At 32.0% G+C, this 26824-nt stretch overlaps 1 non-coding gene across 1 annotated transcript; it reads right to left on the bottom strand.

The window, feature by feature from the left end:
* Positions 1-22044: 22044 nt before the first annotated feature.
* Positions 22045-22176, bottom strand: LOC113192453 (small nucleolar RNA SNORA72). The gene has a single exon (XR_003302012.2). It is a non-coding gene; the product is annotated as a small nucleolar RNA SNORA72 (small nucleolar RNA).
* Between the last annotated feature and the right edge of the window lie 4648 nt (positions 22177-26824).

Genomic DNA, 26824 nt, shown 5'->3' with positions numbered 1-26824 from the left:
AACATATGGAAATCAATAAATTTAATCCATAACATCAATAGACTTAAAGATAAAAGTCATAAGATCATCTCAATAGATGCAGAAAAGCATTTGACAAAATACAGCACCCCTTTATGTTCAAAACACTAGAAAAACTTGGGATAACAGGAACATATCTCAACATCATAAAGGCTATCTATGCTAAGCCCCAGGCCAACATCATTCTAAATGGAGAAAAATTGAAAGTACTCCCTCTAAAAACTGGAACAAGACAGGGATGCCCTCTTTCACCAATTTGGTTTAACATACTTCTTGAAACACCGGCCAGAGCAATTAGACAGACTAAAGAAATTAAAGGGATATGGATAAAGTAAACAAGAAGTCAAATTAGCACTATTTGTCGATGATATGATTCTATACCTAGAAGACCCAAAACATTCCACCAGAAAACTTCTAGAACTAGTAAATGAATTCAGCAAAGTAGCAGGATACAAAATCAACACCCATAAATCTGTATATCAGTGACAAATCATCTGAAAGGGAAATGAGGAAAACTACCCCATTTACAATAGCATCAAAAAATAAAATAAAATACTTGGGAATCAACTTAATGAAAGAGATGAAAATTCTGTACAATGAAACTACAGAATGCTAAAGAAAGAAATTAAAGAAGACCTTAGAAGATGGAAAGAGCTACTTTGCTCTTGGATAGGCAGAATTAATATTGTCAAAATGACCATACTACCAAAAAGCACTATACAGACTTAATGCAAATCCAATCAAAATCTCAATGATATTCCTCATAGAAATAGAAAAAGTAGTCATGAAATGCAACTGGAAAAATAAGAGATCCATAATAGCTAAAGTGATCCTTAGCAAGAAGAGTGAAGCAGGTGGCATCACTATACCAGACCTTAAACTATACTATAGAGCAATAGTAACAAAAATAGCATGGTATTGACACCAAAATAGACTTGTAGACCAATGGTATAGAATAGAGGACACAAAGACAAACCTACATAATTACAATTATCCTATATTAGAGAAAGGCGCCAAAAACATACAATGGAGAAAAGATACCTCCTTCAACAAATGATGCTGGGAAAACTGGAAATTCATATAGAACAAAATGAAATTAAACCCCTATCTCTCACCATGCACAAAACTCAATTCTGAGTGGATCAAGGACCTAGGAATTAAACCAAAGACACTGTGTCTATTAGAAGAAAAACTAGCCCAAATCTCCATTATATCAGATTGGGCCCCAACTTCCTTAATAAGACACACCTATTGTGCAAGAATTAATATCAAGAATCAATAAATGGGATGGATTCAAATTAAAAAGTTTCTTCTCAGAAAAAGAAACAATCAATGAGATACAGAGCCTACTAATTGGGAACAAATTCTTATCACAGACATGTCAGATCTAACACTAATCTCTAGAATATGAAGAACTCAAAAACCTTAACACCCCAATCAATAAATGGGTGAAGAAACTGAACAGACAATTCTCAGAAGAAGATAGGCAGTCAATCAACAAATATGTAAAAAAAAATGTTTTTAATATAGTGTAATTTTTTAAGTACTTTAATTTTTTATTTGTTGTTTCAAGTTACATGACAGTAGAATGTATCTTCACATATCAAACATACATGAAGTATAACTACCCATTCTTGTGGTTGTGTATCATATGGAGTTACACTAGTTGTGTATTTATGAACATCAGAAAGTTATTTTCAAATCTTTCTACTGTTTTAAGTACTTTTATATAATCCCAAAGTAATGACAAAATAGACATAGAAGATAAAAAAGGAAATAGGCAGGAGTCAAAATATCTCCATATAAATCTATGAAACACATATTAAAGCAGTTTCCTTAATAGTAGACAAAACTATAAGACATCAACGAAATATAGTATAATTTAATTATGGTTGGATATAAAAGCAATAAGGAAAGAAAATACTAACCTGACCATACACAGAGGCCTCAAAATATAAGAACCTCTTTTATGTTGAGAGATTCCATCAGATGTTTGACCTAAAAAATAATAATCAACAGAAGATCATATGTTTGAGGCCAGACTGGGCTACTTAGTGAGACCTGTCTCAAATAAGGGTTGAGGATATAGCTCAGTGGTAAAGAATTTCCCTAGCAAAACACCAGGCCCTGGGTTCAAATCCCAGTTCCATGCTTGTTTGAAAAAAAAAAAAAAGATTTTTCAAACACTCTGGTATTAAGTGCAGAGATAAAGTGTTTACGATCTTGGAAGTCGAAGGAATAAGCTGTGGTTTTCAGATTCATTGAGAATACTTAGCTGGCTCTTCATTTGATGAGGAAACCAAGAACATGTTTTAGTCCTCCTACTTTTATTTTCTTAGGAGAGAGAACAAATGGACAACTATGTGATCATTTAGTATTTAAATTTAAATATTCCCTACAGGAGAAATACAGTGACATTTGATATGCATTTGTTCTTTATATTATTTCTCTTAATAACACACACACTTTTACAGAATACAATCAGAAGTGGCAATTGTGACAACTATATAAGCATGTTATATACCCAGACAGACACAAATATGCAAGTAAACCTTTTTGGACACATTTGAAATGTAAAAACAAACTGAAGTATTGCATTAGGAAAAGTCAATAGTTTACAGGAGACTTACACTACTAACTGACATCTCCATTTCCTGAGATGTTCTATTCTATGGCAAAGGCATTTATGTCTCTTTAGCTCTGTTTTTGGCCTCTAACACTTTTTGTTACATTTATATTTGCTGTGTTTATCATTTAGTGTTTTGGATTTCTTTCAAGAAATATGTGGTATAAATTATTTTGCATATAAAAATAGTTAAGAATTGTTCTAGGGATTATCACAAATAATTTACAAGGAAAATGTCTGCTAATTCAATTTACGCATTCAAGATACAGATGTACTCAAATATTATCAGTAGCTCCATAAAGTAACCTCATTCAGTTGTGTGTACACCTTTATTTCAAAATGGAATAAAATGGGGATTTGGATAGAGCTCAGTGGTACAGTATTCACCTAGCATGTGCAAGGCCTGGGGTCTGATCCCCAGCTCTGGGTGGGGGAAAAAGAAAAGAAAGAAAAAAAAAATAGAAAAACCTTGAAAAAAACCTGAAACCAATGTTTATGCCAGAACTTCTATGAGGAGATGGGATCCATGAAGAAAGCATTAAACCTAAGATATATTTTTATTCCATCCTCTAAATTTCTCTATTTGCTTTAAGTTAGTGTACACACTACAGTTGTCCCTCACAGCACTGCTTTCAGGACCACCTGCAGATACCAAAATCAGCAGATGCTTAAGTCCCTTATATAAAATGGTGTAATATTTGTATATAACCTACAAACATTCTCCTATATACATTAAATTATCTCTAGATTACTTATAATACCTAATATAATGGCAATGCTATATAAGTAGTTGTTATACTCTATAGCAGAAAATGACAAGAAAAGACAGTCTGAACATATTTAGCACAGCTGCAATTTTTTTCTAATATTTTCTACTCATGAGAGGTGAAAAATTCATGGATATGGAGGAAAAACTGTATACTTTAAATGACATATGTGCATAATTTATAAATAAATGGAGTTTATTTTTAACCAGGAATGGTGAATAGCTTGTTTAGAGCAAGATTTTACCCTATTTAGCTATACTCACCTTAGAATTCAAATAGGTAGATTCACTATTTGTTCACTATGATAGGTTAAAAAAATGCTAGATTTCAAATCCTTATTTTAAATACTAAATTACGTATTTTGCGTCCTTCCCACCAGAGTCATGAGAAAATCATTAGAGGGCTCCCTCTTTAGAGGATTTTAAACATAAACAACATAGCTGACTGATTCTAAAGCTCTCTCTAGTCATCCTCAAAGATTTCAGATTTGGGGTGTTTGAAATCCATCTTATGCTTAGGAACAGTTTAGCTACTTCAGCACAAATTACCCCACAAAGAAGCAAAAGAAATAGAAAAATCACAGTAACATTATAAACTAATATATTTTAATCATAGATAAGAATAAAGATAGCAATGAAAAATGTGGAATAAAAGTATACAGAAAATATACTACTAAAGGAAGGAAGAAAATAAGGAATAATATATTCATTTCAAATTATTTACAATGAGAAATTAAAAATAATCTACTAATTGAACAATGAAAAAGAACCTGTCCTGTGACAGGTACAATCCTGGTACCATTATGAATTATTAAAATGTTTATAAAGAGTTAATATCTAATAGAATTGAATGTATATGTAACATTTGGGATGTGAAAAATTGGACAATATTGCATAATCAAAGCAATTAAAATTTAAATATAATTAGTTGGCCTACTAAGTCTAAGGAAATTATCAAAGTTATGTGATAAGTGAATTTTTTATAATTTCAATTTTTTGTTTTGTAATTTGCTAGCATGACCATGAGTTACTTTGAGAAATAGAAGAACCAACATGTAAAATATGTAATATTTGGTAAAATATGTTAAAAATAACTAGAAGAGGTCTGTCAAGTCAGTAAACAAGAGATCCTTTCCTCTACTGAAGTTGAAGACAATGCGTAATGAAAAATAAGCTAGAGAATATTTCTTATATTCAGAGAATAAACCTCATGATATTTTCAGTGACTGGAAGAGCCACTCTGAGTTACTGACTTTCCAATAACCACAAATATCTTTGAGTTAAAAAAAAAAAGTAAACTTGGGAGTATGAATAATGCCAACATATGATTTTCTAAAACACTACATGACTTCACATAAATATATTGCTTTCTCTAAAGATTCTAAAATCATCATTCTGGTACTTGAATAAACTGTGGTACTTTGTGTAAATTAAATGCCACCTGAAATCCTTATGCACTGAATTAGAAAATTATTCCATTGAGATGATGCTTTCAGCATGATAATGCTACCCTTGAATATTATCTAATTTTTGTTACTCTGGATCTTGAACACATTCTTCAAGCCATTATAATAAAATTGCATTTCTAATAATCATCATAAAAGCACTTAACGAGTATTCACTACTTAGCTATGTTCCAGGCAATGTGCTAAGCACTTCAGATTGATTTTATCCTTTAATACTTAAAACAAGCCTATGAAAATGAAGAAAGTGAAATCAAGGAAGAGAAACCACAGAGAGAAATGAAATCCCAACACTCTTACTTCCAAGCCTGAGCAATGAATGACACCACTTTATTTCTAAATGTGTCTTTCTACATTAAAATTGCGCCAGGGAATGTGGCTCTCCTTAGTCAGCGGGTGGCCTTGTGGAAAACAGGTGGCAGGTTTCCAGGCTGCAGGGGCTTGGCCGCTGGGTCCTGGGTGGAAGTCCTTCCCGCAGCTACTGTGCCGCCCAGTTCCCCCGAGGGGCTCAGACTGTGCCGCTGCAGTCTCTTTTCTGCCTGGAACATTGTTAATAGAAATGGTCGTCAGTCCTTGATATCTACACATCACACTTCACTTGTGTAGTACTGAGAAAACACGTGAAGAAATTTGCAATCGCGATCACGAATTCTTTGAAACCAAAATGGCAGTCTCAATTTCAATATCATGTCTGCAGTTAATGTTGCAATAATGGTTTGAAAAAAGGCCTTGCAGAGAACGTCAGGGACCGACCATGAAAGGGAAACAAATTATAGCACCGCTGCAATTAACCAAGAAATAATTTGCCATTGAAATTCTCCATTGATCAGTGTCACACCAAATAATTTATTGTAATTTTCTATTGGTGTATACAGAAATACTTTTGGATTTTTTGTTTGTTTTTGGTACCAGGAAATGAACCTAGGGGCTCTTAACCACTGAGCCACATTCCCCAGCCCTTTTTATTTATTTATTTATTTATTTATTTATTTATTTATTTATTTATTTATTTATTTATTTTAATTTTGAGACAGTGCCTTGCTAAGTTGCTTAGGTGGACTCATTTTTAAAAGATACTTTATAGATGAATCACTTGAAGAAATGCCATAAAGGACTTCAAGTATATGTCAATTTACACTACATAACAAAATCTACCTTAATCTTCGACTTCATTTGTCAATATACTTTTATATTTATTTGTGGGAAGGTACATTATTTCAAGGTTCCCCTGTTCTCCGAACCTTAATAATAGAACATATGAATAGAAACTGATGTTACTTCTGAAACTATTACTTTCATCAACAATAGTAATAACTCTGTAGTACTTACTGTACCTCCACTGAGGTAACTACTTCACATATATTAAGTCCTTACAGCATTCCTGTGCAATATGAATCATTGGTATTCCCAATTCACAGAGAAAATCAAGCCTGGAAAAGGTAAATGGTTTGTTTGAGATCACACCACTGATAGGCTGGGGGAGGGGTGGGGGGGCGCTTGGGGAGGACAGGGACTAAATGACTAAATGCAGGTATGTATGGCTATGTAGTCTGTGGGTCTGACCCCTAACCAGCACTAATGTTCAACCTCAGCATCCAACTAAAAACACATTCTAATATCAATTTAGGTTTTAAATAGCCTTTTCATTTTATAAAAATAAAATCAGTAAATAAGAATTGTTTTTAATATAGTGACACTGCATCAGAGACTATCTTCCTGGGGGAAAAGGCAAATAACTAGTTCAAGTTTCCATGATTCTTTTATATAGCTCACAGAATGCTTTCAGAATAAAAATAGTAATTAATATTGAATAAATAATGAAAGATTTAACACATTCTGCATTTGAAAAATCTGTTATCATTCGAAAGTCACAAGTTCTTCAATAAATGAGAAATTATTGAAAGTATTAAAACATTTTATTTAGGTGGGTAGGAAGAAGGTAGTGAGGATTAAAAATGCATATAAAACACATTATAAGTTGGTTTTCTTTTTCAGGAATGGAAATAAATGAATTTTATTTTATTTTTTGTTTTATAATTATAAATTGTATTGGTATTTCCTAATTTATAAACTTATAAAATAGTATCATATGCACTTAAATATTATAATTTTACCTAAACATCTTACAATTCTAAAAGGAGACAAATGAATTATAAATACTGAACTCTCTAAAGGAAATTAGATAAGTACTATAAAATCATAAGGAAATATTTTATAAATTAATTAGGAATTATTTTTATCTTTCTTTCAGGTCTTGTTCAAACTCAATCAAGCATTTTGTTATTTGATAAATATTTCTCAGTAGCCCCTTATCATCAATTTGAATATGATATATTTTTAGAACCATGAAACTTTTACCCACATTTTGTCAATGTATTTTTCAAGTTTCTGAAAAGTAATTATCAACCTTCAGTATAACTTTCTGAAAGCAAATTAATCTTTGAAAGAAGTAAATTTAAATAACTGGGTTAAACTAAAATTATCTTTTTTGTGTCATTTATATTTTATTTTTTAAATATTCTTAGAAAAGTGATTCAAGTTTATTTTGAAATTTTAAAAAATAAAACAAAAAGAGAAAAGCAAAAACAAAATTGTTCTTCTACCCAGAGTGGGGGAAATACTGTTATAGATCATTCTTTCTATTTAGAGCAACAATTTCCATGTCATTAGACAGCATTGTGCAGGAAGGCTTCATGTTATTATTGCAGTCAAATATAATATATATATATATATATATGTGTGTGTGTGTGTGTGTGTACATATATATATGTAATATATATATATATATATATATATATATATATATATAATTATATATATATATAATTATATATATATATATATATATATATATATATATATATAATTTTTTATAGGGGGCAGGCAGATTTCCCACCCACTCACCCTTTTTTTTTTCTTTATTATAAACAGTTCTATGATACACATTGCCAAGACACACAATTCTTTCCATGGGATAAATCCCTAGATGTGAAATAAATGGAGGCAGTACACATTCCATGCACAGATATTTGTCTATAGAGATCTTACAGTGCATTTTATATCCCAACTGTTAATTTGAGAAAGCCATAAAGGGCCAATAGCAAATGTTAATCTTGGGATGATTGGGCCTGAAACCATCAAACACTTGCTATGAGGCCTTAGTCTGGCAAAGATCAGTTAAAAGGCCATTAAAATTAAGCTAGGAGAGAGAGATGATGGCTTGGAAGAGGGAGTTGAAAAAGGTAGAATCCTGTATATTTTTTAAAGGATATCAGGAAGGACTAGATATGAAGGGTAAGAGAAAAAGAAGATCACAATAATTACAGCTTTGGGACTGAAAAAAACTCAGAGAATGGAGAAGCCTATAGTATTGATTATAGAGTAAGGAAAAATAGGAGTTCCATTTTGAACTATGGAATTTGTGATGTTTATTTGGTGATTTAAATGGCAATAGCAAGCAAAGAGATATGATAGTCTAGACTATAAGGGACAGTTCAAGAACAGTGAGGTTATACATTAAAGAGTTCATTGCATGGAAATGACATTTAAAACTATGAAATCCAGATGCAATCACAACATAATGATTGTTGATAGAGAACAGGTCAAACACCAAGTCCTAGGACATCCTGACATTAAGAAGCTTCAAAATAAAATCTTAAGTTATCATTTAATTATATTTATTTGGGAAATTAAGTTTGTTCTCTTTAAGAGAGAATCTCTTTGTGTTAACACTGGGAAAAATATTTTTAAAATAAGTAAACATAATTTTAACAGAAGATAATTTCTTTCACAAACATTGATATTAAGAGGGGGAAGCATTCTAAATTCAGAGACTAGATAACTCAAATAAAAAACTTTTTCTCAGAAAGTTGTTCAATAACAATAAAAAAGAAAAGAAAGTTGTTAAAAAAAAAAACTCACTGTTTCTAATGTGTAATGACAAGAATTATTTCACCATAAACTGCCCTTGGGTATGTCCCCATATCTAACTATCAAAACGATAATTTTAAACTTCATGAAGGGAATATAGTGATTATTGTTCTGAAGCAAACGGAAAACTTATTTTGGAAAGAAAGCAAATCACATTATGAATTAAATCAGTGTAGCGGTCTTGAGTGTATGAGGCCTTTATGATTTAAAAATGATGACCTCAAATCTCATGAAAAGCTAGCATTATGTATTGTTCTGCAACTGCCACATTGACTATATGACATTGATTATCCAACAGGCATCAAATTCATAATCCACTTTGAAAAAAAGGTGGAGTAGAAGAATATTGAAAGAAGAAATTTCTCAGTTGAAATATGTTGGACTTACTAAAAGGGGTCTACCAGAAAAAAAGGATCATTCTTTTTCATCTGAATTCTTATTAATAAAGTTATTATTATTAATCAATGTATCTTCAGTATTGAGTATAGAACCTGAAAACCAATAATTTTTAAATATTCTTTAATAAATAAAAGGACTTTACTACAATAAATGGTATAAATAAGAAATTTAACATTATAATCAATATTTTTCATTGATTATTTCATTGTTATAATCAATATTTTTCATTTAAATCAGTATTTTTCACTTAAGGTAAGCAGTTATTATTTCAATATAGGTTCTAATTTGTTGATCAGATTTGAAAACTACAATGTAGTTTATGTACAAACATTCTAATTTAAAACTAACAATATCCTATATTTCTGGACTGAAAAAAATGTTTTCCTTTTTTCACAGATGAGATTAAATGATCTCTCTAAAGTCAAATAGCTACTAAGTGGCAGATAGGATTTAAACACAGATGTATTCTAAGGATAACTCTGTTTACCATATAAGAACTGCTTTACCATAATTACTATCATGAATTTTCAAATACAGTAATAAATGTTTACACCTACATTTCCTTAGTCACAGTGTCTACTATCTGTCTTGGCTTGTAACAGTATACATCTATATGTCAAAATGATAATTGACTTAAATAAAAAATAATAATAACCAGGCAAAATAAGCTTCATATAATTGTAAATATTCTCAGAAGGCTCTGAAGTAATGGTAAATAAAGTAATTCTCATATTCAACTTCAAACAAAGGACAATAAAATGTTCCTGTATTTTTGGTTAAATAAAACTATTTTTAAGGGCTGGGGATGTGGCTCAAGCAATAGGGTGATCGCCTGGCATGCGTGCAGCCCGGGTTTGATCCTCAGCACCACATACAAACAAAGATGTTGTGTCCGCCGAAAAACTAAAAAATAAATATTTTTTTAAAAATTCTCTCTCTCTCTTTAAAAAAAAAAAACTATTTTTAAGAATGTTTCAATGTATTTTAAGCAAATGAAAGAATTTTTATCTGAAGTTTTTCCTTGAATATTTTCATACATTGATTTGTTCAATACTACAAAAAGATCAAGGGAGTAAATTATGCAAGTACCAAAACACTGCTGTAAAATTTCTGTTTCGAAACTTACAGGAGTTACCAGGACAAGATGAAATTTTGAACATCTATTGAGTGGATCCTGATTGTTGTCACTTGTTTTGGGTAAAGATTCCAAACACTGGAAACTTAGAATCCCCCAATATTAAGGAATATATGATATAATAGATTTTGAAGTGAAAAAAAAAATGGTACTGGGATTTAACAAACTGGACTGAGGTAGAAACTTCTTATTAAAGTAATAATTACTTCTTTCTGCATCATAAGAACATGAATATCTTCTGTTTCTGTGAGTAGAAGATCAAAAGGATTGAACATAAGAATCAAGGTTAAATATTTAGAAATTTCAAAGGAATAGCAGGACAGAAACCCGAAGAAGACTTGAAATATTCTCTCACCAGGTTTGGAGGTCTAAGATTAAATTTGTGAAAGCAGTTAACACAGCTGTGCTTCCTTCCCCTCATTCAAGCATCAAACACCTGTGTGGGTAATGTCTTCCCAGGACTGTTAAGAAGGTTTACATCTCAAACTTGTTTACTTGTATTTCATTTGGTTCTGTCTTTAAAACAGAGAGAAATAATCAATTTTTCCACTCAAACATAAAGTACACAGTAGTTTCACAAGCAGGAATAGCCAAACTCACATTATATAACCAGATTATTATTTGCTTTTCTGAGATTGAGACCATTAAGCTTAAGTATTTTGTTTTGTTTTTTAATATCTCCTGAAAGACTTATCAAATAATTTTATTATGATTCTTCATAATAAATTAGCATCATATAATTAGCATTATATAATTTTTGTAAGATGGCATAGTTTTCACAATTTCTATATGCTCTATTATTCTTCAACAATATGTGCAAATTCACATAGACACTCTCCGTTCTTCAAGTTTGGGCACTTCTTCTTTCTTTTATAGACAATTGTTTCCACAACATTGTAGCCTCATACAAGGTTTTGACTCAATTGAAAAGCAGTAATTATATGTTTTGTTATAATTAAGAGTCTTGAATTGACTTCTAAACAAATTACTTCTTAATATATTATCATTTGACCATAATATTAACTTTGAGGTTCATATACTTACATGGCCTTATGATAATAATCTCTTTTCCACTCTATTTGGTCTGTCATATGCATATGATGTAAATATCTTATAATCAATTTGCAACGTAGAGACTAAAAATAAACTGCAAACTTCCTTGGTCACAGTAGTAAAATTTCACCAATTCAAATTGGCTTTGCTAAGCAATTCAAATTGATTTCTCTAAAATAGATTTCAAAACATACTGAATTGCTTAAGAAGGTTTACATCTCAAATTCTATAAGGTTGTTAATAGATTGGCCCAGATTCCTTTCATAATCCATCAGCCTGATCACTACTTATTTACAAAAGACAACATTATTTTTTAACACAACATTTTCACTTTAATTCTGATCCTTAAAACTTCATTACTCTCAATATTAACCATAATAATAAAAGTAATGCTATTTTACATAAATACCAATGAAAATATCACATGACGATAACAGCTTTTGCAGCAAACCCATCAACTCCTACTTGGCGAATTTCTGCCTCATAAACAATCAGGACCTACAAATCACATTCTCATAAGTCAAAAATCTCTGACAAGGCCAACAGGCCTTGAGAACATTACAACTGATACCCAATCAGTACAATCACTACTATCCCTGGAGTTACTACTAAATTTAGTCACTATCAATAGTTTTATATCCAAAAGCGAACTCTCTGTCATTTACCACAACTAGTTCAACAGCTACTGTAACTCGGGGATCTTGTGCAACAACCAAGGCAAAAGAAAACTATACTTCTCAATGACTGCCACCATAGCATTCATAACATCAGCCACTAACTCTACATCAGCTATTATATGCACAAAATCTGCCTCCACTTCAAGTGCCCCAGCATCTGTGACAGCTTTGCAATCATCTTCAGAACAGCTGCTTCCATCACTGCAACTTCCATAAACACAGGGGATAACTCTATAGCCCTCTAACCTCTGCCTCCACCACTGCATCTGATTTTCCAGAGAGGACTTTGAGGCTGAGGCAAACACAGCAGATGACAGGTTCTTATTGAGCTGCTTAGCAGCTTGATTTTTGCTGAGGCTAGCTTTGAACTCACAACCTCCTGCTTCAGCCTTTCAAACCACTGGGATTACGGGCATGCACCACCATGCCTGGCAAATTCCCATCTATTTTTGAATTGCTACTAGCTATTTGGAAATAATTTAAGATTACAGTTTCAATTTATATACCCATTTTTATTCTCCCTTCAAAATATGTATATTTATTTTTCTTTAAAATTTTCTATAACCTAATAATGTTATACTGCCTTGCTTTTTGAAACACTTTATTTTGGGACAAATGGGCAAGCTGATCTCTAACTGTTTAATATGAAATAAAGATTTAAAATAGCTGAAGTAGTACTTCCAAGGTCATGTCAAAATACTCAAGAATTTGACAGGAATATTTACAAGTATATAATATCTTATATAATCTTGTTGGTATAGGCAAATTATTAATAATCCCTTTCCTTCATTTGTCACAGGATAATGACTACATAATTCATAAAAAAGCTTGGTCTATGTTCCTAAAACTTTCTAAATTATCATTGAATTCACATTGGAGAAGACATAAATAATTTTAATATTTACATTAAACTTATAAGTTTATATGATTAAAAAGTCCACATTAAGAAATTTCCTTACAAACTTGTTCATTATAAACTCAAATTTCAAGATTATGCAGATAAAAATCCTTAACCACAACAACCTTTCTAATATATCAATCAAAATGAAAACTATAATTAAAACTCCTAAAATAACATTGAATTTATAAAGGAAAAGATACTATTGGTGTGAAAAGAGAAAGGAGGAAATTCTTGAGTCAAATCAGTGTAACAGTCATAAATATATATAATTTTGTTAACTTTAAAGTGATTACCTCAGATCTCAGAAAGAATAACATTGCATTTTGTTGTTGCACAGTCCTTATTTTGATACTGATTATCAAGCACACACCAGTGATTCAAGCACAGCCAAACCCTGTCTTCTCATCTTCACAAAGTTCTTAAAAGCAAAGGTTGATGGAAAAGGTTGTCCAAGAAAAATACTTGAGTGGAAACCTACTTCTATAGCAACCAGGGATTATGAATCAAAGTCGTTTGTTTCTTTTTGTGTTATTCCTCTCCAGTACATCCTTAGCTCCTCAAGGCAGGAACTGCGCTTGTTATTATCTCTTACTGAATTCACAATGACTACCACAGAGTTATTATTCAATAAATACCTACTGAATAGATAAACAAATATATATCATTTGAAGTTCAATACTGATGAAATTTAAGGTTATATTAAATATACCCATGAAAATGAGTTACTAGAAAAATCTAATGAACAATAGGCTAAATTTTAAGCGTTTTTGCATAGAGCTTTAGAGTTTACAAAGCGTTTCCATGAATATTTTAATTCTGACATCAACTCTTGTTGTTTTATGTGAGTTAATTTAATTATGCTTATATTTTCCTTGACAGAAGAATTGTATAACATTGGTTCATATGTTTTTCCAATTCACACACTTTTCTCATCCTGCCCTCTATACTTAATTATTCATCCAACAGTAACATAATACCTTATGCTTATAGAGCACACAATATGATCCTGGTAAATAGTCCCAGAATGAGTCTCATTTTACAAGTGAGAAAACAGCAGGTACTAAGTTCACATAATAATAAAACAACAGACCTAAGCTTTCTGTTCCTAGTTCAGTGCATTTTTTACTAGTCTAAAATTGTCTTAACAAAAATTTTGCATTTTGTTTTGAAGTCATTGGTGATATCTCATGGCTGTACTTGTTCAGACCAGTGCATTTGCCCTTTGTTCTGGTGTAGTTTAACATAGAAAAATATGTGAAAATGGTATATAAGTAAGTAAAAAATTAATTAAAAATATTATGTTGAATGAAAATTATCTACATTTTTCATATGTATAGTGACAGCAATTGAAAAAGGATTCAGAATATAGTAAGTATATAAATTAATATATGCTCTTCAAAATTTGGGGGATTCTAAGTCCAAAGAGTTGCAAGGGGATGGTGAAAGTTCAGTAGAATAAGTATATTTCACACATTTCCATACATTCAAATTTGAATTTAAAAGCTTAAATATCTTTGACCCAATGGAGGAAATTATTTACATCCTCCAATTATTTCAATGTTGATCTATTTGATTATTAAACTTTAGAATATTGAGGCAAACTATAAAAATGTAGTTGACCAAATCCTAAAATATTTGAAGTACTTGAAAATATATAAATTTTTCTATAATTACCAATAAGAAACCAAGTTTCTATAACTATTAATAAGAAAACCTAATTTTCTCAAAATCTGTGATAAACCTAACCAAAACCCATAGTATTAATTTATAAATTTTTTAACAATGAAATTTAATCCTTATCCCTTCCAAGTAAAAGACTTTGCAATGTTTCTAGAAGAGAAAAATCTCAAAGGGTAAATTCTTCAGGATTAAACTTAATCCATATACACAATTGTTTTTTTTTCCCCTACCATAACCAATAGGAGAAGAGTAGGAGGGGACAAGAAGGCATAATTGCTTTATTAGATGCAAGAATCTTTCAATTACTTCTCCTTACATTTGTGGGAATCAAGTCTTAGAATTACTGATGGGTCATTAAGAATTACTGATGGGTCACTAAGAAGCAAATCCTGACCAAGATCCAAAGGAGACTCTCAACTCAAGGTAATTGTATGAATAGTGCCAATTTCTCTAGGGCACATTTACTATTTTTTTGTCTTCTTTTCTCTATTAATGTTTGCTTTCTTAGTCAAGAAGAGGTTAGAGGATATTATGAATTCAATTTGGGACAGGTCAGTTAAAAGTGCAATGGCACAACCAAAGATGCCCACAAAAGAGCTGATATACAAATCTTGGTCAAAAAATTCAGATGCCATTTCCAACTGACTGCAGGAATAGTACCATAGAGTGAAGGAAAGAGAACTAATATTAAAACATTAAAGAAAAAGAGAAAAGAAGGAAATTAAGAAAGAATTTTAAAGAAGTACAAAGCCAGGATAAGAAGAGGGAACAGCTCCTTATTAAACACTAGAGAGAATTTCATCCTGTAAGATAAGCATTATCTCTAACAATAAACATGTCATCAGCTAATTTGATTGGAGTTGTTACAATATGTAGGTGGGATAAAAAGCCTTAATTCAGTTGTTGCTGTAGAACGTTAAAGTTAAAAAGACTGAGGAAGAAAAGAGTATTACAAACACAAACACACACACACACACATACTCCATGATGTAAGATAGAAAGATGTGACTAAAAAACAAAACAAAACAAAAAAACAGTGAGTGAAGGGCTACAAAGGGCCTTATAAGCCACTTGATGATATTCTATTTATTTATTTATTTATTTAGGTTTAAAATAACAATCAATGGAAAACCAATGAAAGGTTTTAACCAGGAGTCTAGAATAATAGATTCATATTTTATAAGAGCCATAATGACTGTAGTGTTGATTGAAAGCAAGCTTATGAGTCAGTTAAGAAACCATTTTGGTATTCATGAGAACAAAAACTACAATAATTGATCAGCGACACTGTATTCTTCGTCCTATAATCTCTGTCTCCCCAAACAGTACCCAGCACATAACTGTTAACTGTTAACTGAGGAGTTAAGAAATGGCCCAGAGGAGATATGATCCTAACTTGGATTGGAGGATGCTAGTGGAGACAATAGAAGTGAACTCATTCACAAGGTCTAGGAGGTAAAGTACCCAGAGAGTTCAGTGATTGGCGAAGATCTGGGGAGTCATCACCACTGACTCAATTCTGAATTACACCACCAGTCCACTATCATGCCATCCACTGAAATCGGGACGCTAGAAAATTTTCTGTTTCATGTGAAAAGCTCATGTAAATTGATTTAGTTCAGACTCAGATTGAAATATTGTGTTTCAGAGATTTTCTAATGATGATTCTAAATGTTGATCTTTTGCACCAAGGCCAGAGAAACTTAGGGTCCTGCAATCATTCTCACATGCTGCTATAGACTTTCTGAAACTCATTATGCTAAGCTTCCCTAGGGTCATTCCTAAGATAGATACAGACTTCTTTTATTTTCCATTTCCTTTCTCAAAATTCTAGGACCAGAAAACCTTTGTTGTACATACCCATCTCAATAATTTGGCACCATAGAAACACTGCCTACTTTCCACCCATAGAACTGTCTAGTATTAGAGGGAGCAACACTGTATTGTTCAAAATTGTAGTAGCACAGATCAGAAAGACTTAATTATTTAATAACTTTAATCGTGATGTGTCCATCATCTAACAATGAGTTATCAATAAGCAAAATATACAATGATCTCTTATAAAATAATTATAGAAGAACATGCATAGAATCCTATGACTAAAATATGTGAACTAGAAGGAAGAAGAGAGTCAAATAACATCACAGAATTTCAAGATTTCATAGAAGCTGTTCTTATAACATAATAATACATGGGATATCATTTCCCACATCAGACTTCCAGAAGCTGAGTTCCATTAAGTTGACCTCTGAAGTCAAATAGCACACCATACACCTTTTTAGAACTCTCTTTATGCTACAACTGATGCAGTTTTCCTTAATGAATGCAGTTTGGGGAGAGGAGGACAAGAAGGATGTGTGTATATGTCTGAGTATTTATGTGTGCAGTAAGTGGATGATGGATAATTATGAAGCTTCCTTGGTATAATTCCTAATCAAAGATAAAATTCTTAGGTGAGAATTTAAACAAAAATACTAATCTCAGAAAAATAAATGGAAAAAACTTATTTTTTAAAAGTTTTTTAAAAATGGTAACTTTAAAATTAGTGTATATTTTAATTTCACATCCACATTTTGAGTTTAACCTAAGAAACATGTTTTTAATTATGCTCTTAAAATTGCCACCAAATTTTTATTTTGTATCCCTTGGACATTTCTTAAAATAATTCTCTCATTGTCAAGCATTTGGTAAATCATATCTCTTGTTTTTCATAGGTTCTAAAAGGACAGGATGAAGGCTTCAATGCTAAGTGAACTCCTTCTGACTTTTGCCATTTGTTTTCAGGTAAAATTTTAGAAATATTTGAAAACCAAAGAACAACATAAAATTAAAGGCTTACCTAACACTGAGATGGGGCTTAAAATGAGATCAAGGCATTGCGTATTTAAAAACAGGTCATACTTGCATAAATAAAAAGAAACAGGAACAATTATCATTTTCTTCCAACACACATAGAAACATATCTATTTAAAAATCACCTGGAATTTGAAGAAAAGAAGCAAGGGAAAGGGAGAGATAGACAGAAAATAAAGAAAGAGAGAGAGGTAAAAAATCCAAAGAGGGCATCACTATTAGTTAAGAAAGCTAAGGTCTGAGAAAATCTTCAAATAAATTTGGGGGAATAGAACTAAATTTACATTGAAATATTAGAACTTCTTAATGCCCAAGTCCACCCATCACCTCTATTTGAAGGAAGTTTCACTCTGAATGTGCAAGGCAGAGATGAGTTTACTCATTTCTTAAATTTGTTTTTCACTCAACCTCTAGGTTTAATATTCATATTCTTATGATCAAAAGTTGTAATATATTCTTCCACTGAAGACAAGAAAACAATGACAGGGAAGATGGTCTTTTCTATTAATACCTAAACAATCACATTTTTTGACCCATTTGACACATGATTTGTGCAACTAGATTTGATTTACTATTCTGAGTAAACCCTGTGTCTCCAGAATATTATAGCTTTTACATCTCTTGCAGTTAAAAAAAGAAAAACTTCCTTTTCTTTTTATTAAATACTGACTTCCCTAGCTCCTTATATTTCTTTTTGATCAGTGGACATACTAAACAATGTGTTTAGAACTATAATTACTCTTGGGCTGGAGATGTGGCTCAAGCGGTAGCATGCTCGCCTGGCATGCGTGCGGCCTGGATTCGATCCTCAGCACCACATACAAACAAAGATGTTGTATCCACCGAAAACTAAAAAATAAATAATAAAATTCTCTCTCTCTCTTAAAAAAAAAAAAAGGAATTATAATTACTCTTGAAATGTCTGTCAGTGTCATTTAATCTACCACTCTTTATTCCAAAATACGTTCTGCCTTATGTCATCACTATAATTTCCTGGTAGATGTTTGCCCATGGCAATTGATACCCTAGAGAAAAATTTATAGGCAATAAAACTGAAAGCTGGGGCTGGGGATGTGGCTCAAGTGGTAGTGAGCTCGCCTGGCATGCATGTGGCCTGGGTTCGATCCTCAGCACCACATACCAACAAAGATGTTGTGTCCGCCGAGAACTAAAAAATAAATATTAAAAATTCTCTCTCTCTCTCTCTCTCTCTCTCTCTCTCTCTCTCTCTCTCTCTCTCTCTCTCCTCTCTACTCTCTCCTCTCTCTCTCTTTAAAAAAAGAAACTGAAAGCTTTTATAAGCAATAAAAACCATCCATCGAAATTGATTTTTTTTTAATTTTCTGAATTCAGCATCAAATCTCCCTCTTTTGTATAGTTTCTAAATCAGAGTTTAGCTATAATACTTTCATTGAAATTTGAGTGATGTTTTACTGTGTGGTTCTTGTTAATTTATAAAGAACATGATAGTAATTTTTTACTCTACAGTCTAAGTATAAAATAGGTTTTCATATATTTAATGGAAATATTATACCAAACCAATTAATTTGATTTCCCCAAATTTCATTTTTGTACTTAAATAAAAGTTTTTTTTTAGTAAATATTCAAGTAATTACAAGGTTCTTTGTCTAAACATATTTTGCCCCATTATTTTAATTTTTAAAACTTCATCATATATTGACAATAACATGTATCTTTATGGGGTAAAAAGTGATGTTATTATTTATTAATACAACTTGAAATAATAAGTCAAGCTAATTAACATATCACCTCAAATATAATTTTTTTGTAGTGCAAGCATTTGAAATTTTTACTCTTAGCAATTTTGAAATGCTAATGTTCTATTATTAACTATATTCATCATGCTGTTCAATAGATCTTAATAAAAAAAATAGTTCTTAATAAAACCCCACTTATAATTTTATCTGAGATTTTGTATGTTGGCCATTGTCTCTTGATTTCACTCAGCCCCTCACTCCTTATAACCATCAGTGTACTTTCTGATTCTATTAGTTTGATTAATTTGATTCCACAAAAAAGTGAGAATATACAGTATTTGTCTTTCTGTGCCTGGATTGTTTTACTTAGAACAATAGTCTTCAATTCCATCAACATTGTCACAGAGGACAGAACCTTCTTCTTTTTTAAAGCTCAAAACTATTCCACTGGGTACATACACCACATTGCCTTCATCCATTCATCTGTCAATGGGCTCTTAGGTTGATTCCTTAACTTGGCTATTAAAAATAGAAATCAGACATTTCTTCTATTCACCAATTTCAAGTCTTTGGGGTAAATGTCCAGAAATGGTACTTCTGGGTCATGTGATAATTCTATTTTTATTCTTATTTTTTGAGGAACCTCAAATAGTTTTCCATAATGACTGTTCTATTTACATTCCCACCACAGTGCACAAGATCTCCTCTGCATCCTCACCAACACTATCTTTCATCTTTTTGATAATGACCATTCTGATAAATTCGAAGTTTATTACAATATGATTTTAATTTGAATTTCCTTAAAGATTAGCAATGTTAAACATTTTATTGCCCACCTGTATATCTTCTCAAGAAATGTCTATCCAGGTCACTTGTCCATTTTTTAATTGGGCTGTTTTCTTGTTATTGAGTTGTTTTAGACCCTTATGTATTTGAAGATTACCCCCTTCTTGGATGTATGGCTTAGAAATATCTTATCTCCATCTACTGATCATCTTTTCAATCTGCTAATTGTTTCACGGACTACACAGAAACTTTTTAGTGTGATATAATACCATTTATTTAATCTTTATTTTTATTGTCTGCACTTTGAGGTCAAGTTTAAAATCATTGCCCAGACCAATGTGACATATCTGATCACCTACATTTTCTTACGGTAGTTTTACAGTTTCAGGGCTTACATTTCATTCTTCAATCCATTTTGAATTACATTTTGTATATGAAATAAGAGTGTCATTCCATTCCTCTGTGTGTGGACATACAGTGTCCTCCACATCATTTATTAATGAGACTCCTTTTGCCATTGTGTATTCTTGGAAACTTTAGCAAACATTAATTGAGCATATGCATGGGTTTATTTCTGGGATTTATATCCTGTTGCTTGGTCTCTGGCTCTACTTTTATGCCAGTATCATGATGCTGTCATTGTATTACTTTGTAGTATAATTTCAAATAAAGTTATCTGATGCCACCAAGTTTACTCTTTTTTGTTTATGATTACTTTGTCTATTTGAGCTTTTTTTGTGGATCCACATGAATTTTAAGATTGGTTATCTATTTCTATGAAAAATAACATTGGTATTTTTATAAGGATTTCATTAAGTTTGTAGATTGCTTCAGGCAGTACAGAAATTTTAACAATATGAATTCTTCCGTTGGACAAACATGGAATATTGTTTCATTTTTCTCTGTCTTCTTCAGTTTCTTTTACCAGTGTTTACGGTTTTCAGGCCTGTCACCTCCTTGATTAAATTTATACCTAAGTATTTTTGTAGCTATATATAAATGAGACCACTCTCTTGATTTCTTTTCAAATAGCCAATTGTTAGCATATTGAAATGCTTCTGATTTTTTTATTTTTTATTTTTATCCTGTAACTTTTATGTATTCATTATCAGTTTCTAAGATATTTTTGAGGATCCTTAAGGATTTTCTAAATATAAGGTCATGTCATCAGCAAACAGCAACACTTACTTTTTCTTTCTTTTCTGGCAAGGACTTCCTACCCTATGGTTAATAAAAGTGGTGAGTGTGCATCTTTGTCTTGTTGCAAGTATGAGAAGAAAGGCTTTTAATTTTTCCCCATTAAATACAATCATAAATACAGATTTTATCATGTTAAGATACATTTCTTCTATATCAAATTTATTAGTTTGCATATGTTGAATCATCTTTGCATACCAAGGATAAATTCCACATGATCTTGGTGAATTCTTTTTTAATATTTTGTGTAGTTCAGATTGATAGTTGGGGATTTTTTATTTATGTTCATTAGAAATACTGGACCATAATTTTATTGTCTTGTAATATTCTTGTCTGACTTTGATATCAAGTATATCCTAGCCTCCTAAACAATGTTTGGAAGTATTTCCTCTTTGATTTTTTTGGAAGAGCTTGAGAAGTTTGAATACTTGTCCTATAAAGATTTGGTAGAATCCAGAAGTGAAGTCATCAGATTCTGTGATTATCTATTATTTTTTTTCTAGAAAATAAAAATATAATAATTTTACAATTTATTTAATGGCAACTGGTAGTCACAAAATTTCCCTACTTTGGTTGTAGGGAAATTTATATTTTGTATATGAAATAAGAGTGTCATTCATTCCTGTGTCTGTGGACATACAGTGTCCTCCACATCATTTATTAATGAGACTCCTTTTGCCATTGTGTATTCTTGGAAAATTTAGCAAAAATTAGTTGAGCATATGCATGGGTTTATTATGCATTCCTTAGACAAGTCTGCAAATTAGCACTGATAACTTACAAGTTATTGTACCAGCTGTAATGTTATTTTTCTTAAAGTTGATCAAATATAAGCTGACTTGGTTTATTGCCAGCATTTATAAAACCACACATAGGAAAAGAACTAGGTCTTGGGACAAATGCATGGTCTCAATATGGTGTACATTTAGCCTGTTCTGATTATCACAAAATCAGAACAGGAAAAATATTCATAGCCCATGCTTTTCTTTGATAGGAGATGTTTTGTTACTAATTCAAATTTTCCTGACTCATTACTGGTCTGTTCAGATTTTCAATTTCTTCATGATGTAGTGTTGGTGATTGTGTGTATCTAGGAATTTATCCATTTCTTCTAGGTTATAAAATCTGTTGTTCATACTGGTCTATGATCTTACAGCTGTATTCCTGTGGTTTCAGTTGCAATATTTCTTATTTCTCATTTTATTTAGTTGAGTGTCTGTTCTTTTCTTCTTAGACAAGTTAAAGTTTTAGCTATTTTGTTTGTCATTCCAAATAACCAACTCTTTGTTGATTTTTATATTGTTTTCTAGTCTCTATTTATTTCTGTTCAGAAAGAAAATTTTTTATTTTCTTCCTCCTGCTAACTTTGGGCTTAATTTATTGTTTTTCTAAGTCCTTGAGGATTAAATTTTTGTTTAAGATCTTCCTTTTTATGTAGGCATTTATTACTATAAACTTTTCTCTTATAACTGATTTTGCTGCATCCCACAAGTTTTGATCATTTAATCCACTGTGTATTCATTTTTTGTCTCAAGATATTATTTTAATTTTCTTTTTAACTCTTTAATTGACCCATTGGTTGTTCAGGGGCATGTTATTTAATTTGCATGTATTTGTGAATTTTCCAAATTGTTCTGATTATGGATTTCTAGTTTTATATCATTGTGGTCAGAAAAGATATTTGATATGATTTTGATTTTCTTAAATTTGCTAAGACTTATTTTGTGGTCTGACATATAATTTTATCTGGGAAAATGTTTCTTGTGTGCTTGAAAAAATTGTTGTTATTGGATGGAATGTTCTATAATTGTCTATTACATCCATTTGGTCTAAAGTTGTTGTTAAAGTGCAACGATTCCTGATCAGTTTTACATCTTAATGATCTGTCCATTCCTAAAGGTGAGGTATTAAAGTTCCCTACTATTATGGCATTGCAATCTATTGCTCCATCCAGATCTATTAACGTATGCTTTATATATTTGTATGTTACTATGAGCGCACATATATGTTTATAATCATTATATATTCTTGGTAAATTTACTCCTTTATCATTATATAACCTCCTTTTTGTGTCTATATTACAGTTTTTAGTGTAAAATCTGTTTTAAATAATAAAATTGTAGATATCCATGTTCTTTTGGTTTTCATTTGTGCTTAATATCTTTTACTCATTCCTTCACTTACAGTCTAAAGTGAGGTGAGTTTCTTTTGTAGGCATCACAGAGTTGAATTTTGTATTTTATTTCTGTTTCTTATTCATTCTGTCATTCTATTCCTTTTTATTGGATAATTTAATCCATTTACATTCAAAGTAACTTTTTGATAGGCAAGGATTTAGCATGACCATTTTGGTAATTATTTTCTGGTTGTTCTGTAGATATTATGTTCCTTCCTCTCTTGCTGTCTTGCTTTGTGATTAGATGATTTTCTGTAGTGAAATGCTTTGAATTCTTTCTGTTTTTGTTATGTGCTTCTATTAAATATTTCTAGTCCATGGTTACCCTGAAGCTTACACAAAATATCTTATTCTTATAATAGTCTTCTTCAAGTTGACAACTACAACTTTTATTTCATAACTATAACTCTACACTTTTACTTCCCTTCTCACAATTTATGCTTTTAGTGTCAAAATTTACATCATTTTGTAATGAATATCTCTTGATAATTTGTTTTAGCTATAGTTGTTATTAACAGTTTTGTCTTTTCACTCTCATATCAGGGGGGGAAACACTGCTTTACTATCACCATTAAAGTCTGGGTATTTTGAACATGGCTCTACATTATCCCATTAATTTATGTGCTTTTATGTGTTTTACATTCATTTAATTAGCAGCCATTTGTTTCAGCTTAAAGAACTCCCTTTAATAATTCCTGTAAGGCAGACTAAGTGGTCATGATATTCCAAAGATTTTATTTTGTCTAGGAGAGTTTTAATTTCTCAGTTCTGAAAGACAGTTTTTTCTGGGTTGATATTCTTAGTCGTCTATTTCTTCCTTCAGCATTTTGAATGTATACTACTAGTCTCTCCTAGCCTGCAGTTTCTACTGAAAAACCCTCTGCTAGTCATATTGGGCTCCCTTTGTATGTGATATGTTTCTTATCTCTTGTTGCTGCTCTTAGAAGTTTTTGTCTCTGATATTGATAGTTCAATTACTATGTGTCTTGCTTAGTAAACTACTCTTTATATTGAATTTGACTAGTAACTTCAGTACTTTCTCTACCTAGATGTTGACAGCTTTCTGTCAACATTAGGGGTATTTTCAGCTATTATTTCTTTAAATATGCTGCCTACTTATTTCTCTTTCTTCTTCTGCAACTCCTCCGTAAATATTTGATCTCTTCATGGTAACTTACAAAGACACCAGGCTTCCTTCATTCTTTTTCATTCTATTTTATTTTTGTTTTGACTAATTTTAAATGTTATATATTCAAGCTCATTGATTCTTTCCTCTTTCTGATCAAGTCAGAGTTTGCAGTTTTATGTTGAATTTTTCAGTTTGGTTATATTCATCTGTAAGATTTGTTTGGCTTTTTTTACTCTTTCTACTTCTTTATCAAGATTCGCACTTTGTACATGAATTACTTGCCATATTTTATTTAATTTCTCTATCCACATATTCTTATAGTTCATTGAACTTCTTTAGGAGAATTATTCTGAGTTGTCTTTCATTTCATAGTTCTCTATTTCTTTAGGTTCTACTATTGGTGTTTTATTAGTTTCTTTTGGAGGTATACTAACCTCCCAGTTCTTCATGATTCTTATTTCCCTGCATTATTGTTTGCCCATTTGAGAAGAAAGCTATCTCTTGTGACATTTACATACATCTTTAGCAGAGAGAGATCTTCATTATTTAACTTATGGTTCAGAAGGAGCTTGTTGTGGGTTCCCTTGCTGGTTGGGCTACTGTCTTTTTTCTGATGTCAGATGGAGTTGCTAGCACTGGCTAGAAAATCTGCTATGAGGCAGAGTCACTGGCTGGGTACTGTAATAGCCTTCAGTCAGGCTAGTTACAGAATATATTCCATGGCTGGGGGATTCTGCTATTTGGGATCTGCAGTTGTACAGAGCTAAAGGTTGGGGTCTGAAGTTAGTCAGAATCACTGCTTGGGATGGGCAGAGACTATGCTCTGGAGAAATACATGACACTATTTTTGTCTCTCTCTAGAGACATATATATGGGGTCATCAGGTAGGTTTTGGCTGAATGAAGTCTATTTGGCTTTCTAGAAGAATCATGTTTACCCTACAACTCTCCAAAGTACATAGAAGTGAGCAAATCTCTGATTGGATAAGGCCTTGGGGAAGGCTTTTGGGCTGAGCTTAGCTGCTCTTTCTATCCCTTACACTTCTTTGAAATAAGTGGAGACAGACATCTCCCTACCTGGGCAGAGCTTTGAAGTAGCCTTTTGGCCAATTTGAGCCACTCTTTGACCTCCTGGCTTGAGTATAGACCCATTTTTTTCTAAAATGCATGAAAGCAAGGATCTGGGTGTGGCGGGGGGCGGGGGTGATGCTTGCAGTGGATTCTGAAGCTGAATGTGGAAACTAACTCTCTAGGGACCCAAAGCAGGTTGAAATCCCCATCATGTTTTGAAAGCAACCAGCTCAATTTTACAAGTGTGCTACACAGTTGGATGGTGTCTGATGAGATGTCATAGCTAGCAGAAAAACAGAGGCAGCACCTAAGAGCCATGTGCTGGCCACTATAAGTTCAAACTCCTTGTTTATGCGGGACCCAAAGTGATCTAGCTATGCCCTTAGTACCTGGGCTCCCTATGAAGTGAGGCCAGAAAAGCCTACCAGAAAAGTCAGTGAAAGCCAGGAAAGTGTGAGACCATTTTTTATCCCCTTTTGAAACTATATGGGCCCCAGGGAATTTCTCTCTGTTTGACACTGTCAACCTGGGGAAAGGAAAGGGTAGCATGTTCACAGTAAGACCATTATTCTAACACTTTTAATTCAGTTTAGATTAATTTTTGTGGATAATGTGAGTGGCTTGAGGCTTGTTTCCAAGATTTTCCAGTTCATAAATGGTTGGTTGCTAGTTGAACTTTCAGTGGAGGTAAGGCCTGAGATTTTCTATTCCATCACCTCATTCTATTATGAATTTATATGTCAATTTATTCTAAATTTAAATACACTTAAAACATTTTTCAATTCAAACAGCAGACAAGTACCCTAACTAAAATAAAAATGAAAACCAATAATTGATTTAGTGTCTCACTTGGTGATATCATCTGTTCTTCCACTGCAGTTCAGTGAAAGCCAACAATCAAGGCACCATGCAGAAAAGACAAGCAACCGTCAACCCATCCAAAGCTCACCCATCAGGCCATCACAAAGCAGATCTCCATCTACCCAGTTCATTAGGAAACCTCAAGCCTATTCTCATGCTTCTGACCCAGCTGTCCATAGATCACCCCTGAGGGCTTCATCATCAGTTTTCAATACTCAAAAATCACAGCCTCTACCTGCCAGGGCTGCATCCCTTTCTGTACTGCCTAACAAAGCAGGTGGCCAGTTACCCTCAGATTCTAGAACACCAGGTGAGAAGAAAAAATCTGGCCAATCAACACTTGCTAAGTCAATACCTGCTAAGTTTCAGTTACCACTATCTACAAT

Source organism: Urocitellus parryii, chromosome 10 (genome assembly GCF_045843805.1).
Source record: "Urocitellus parryii isolate mUroPar1 chromosome 10, mUroPar1.hap1, whole genome shotgun sequence".
NCBI lineage: Eukaryota > Metazoa > Chordata > Mammalia > Rodentia > Sciuridae > Urocitellus > Urocitellus parryii.
This window is presented reverse-complemented; position numbering and strand designations above follow the sequence as displayed.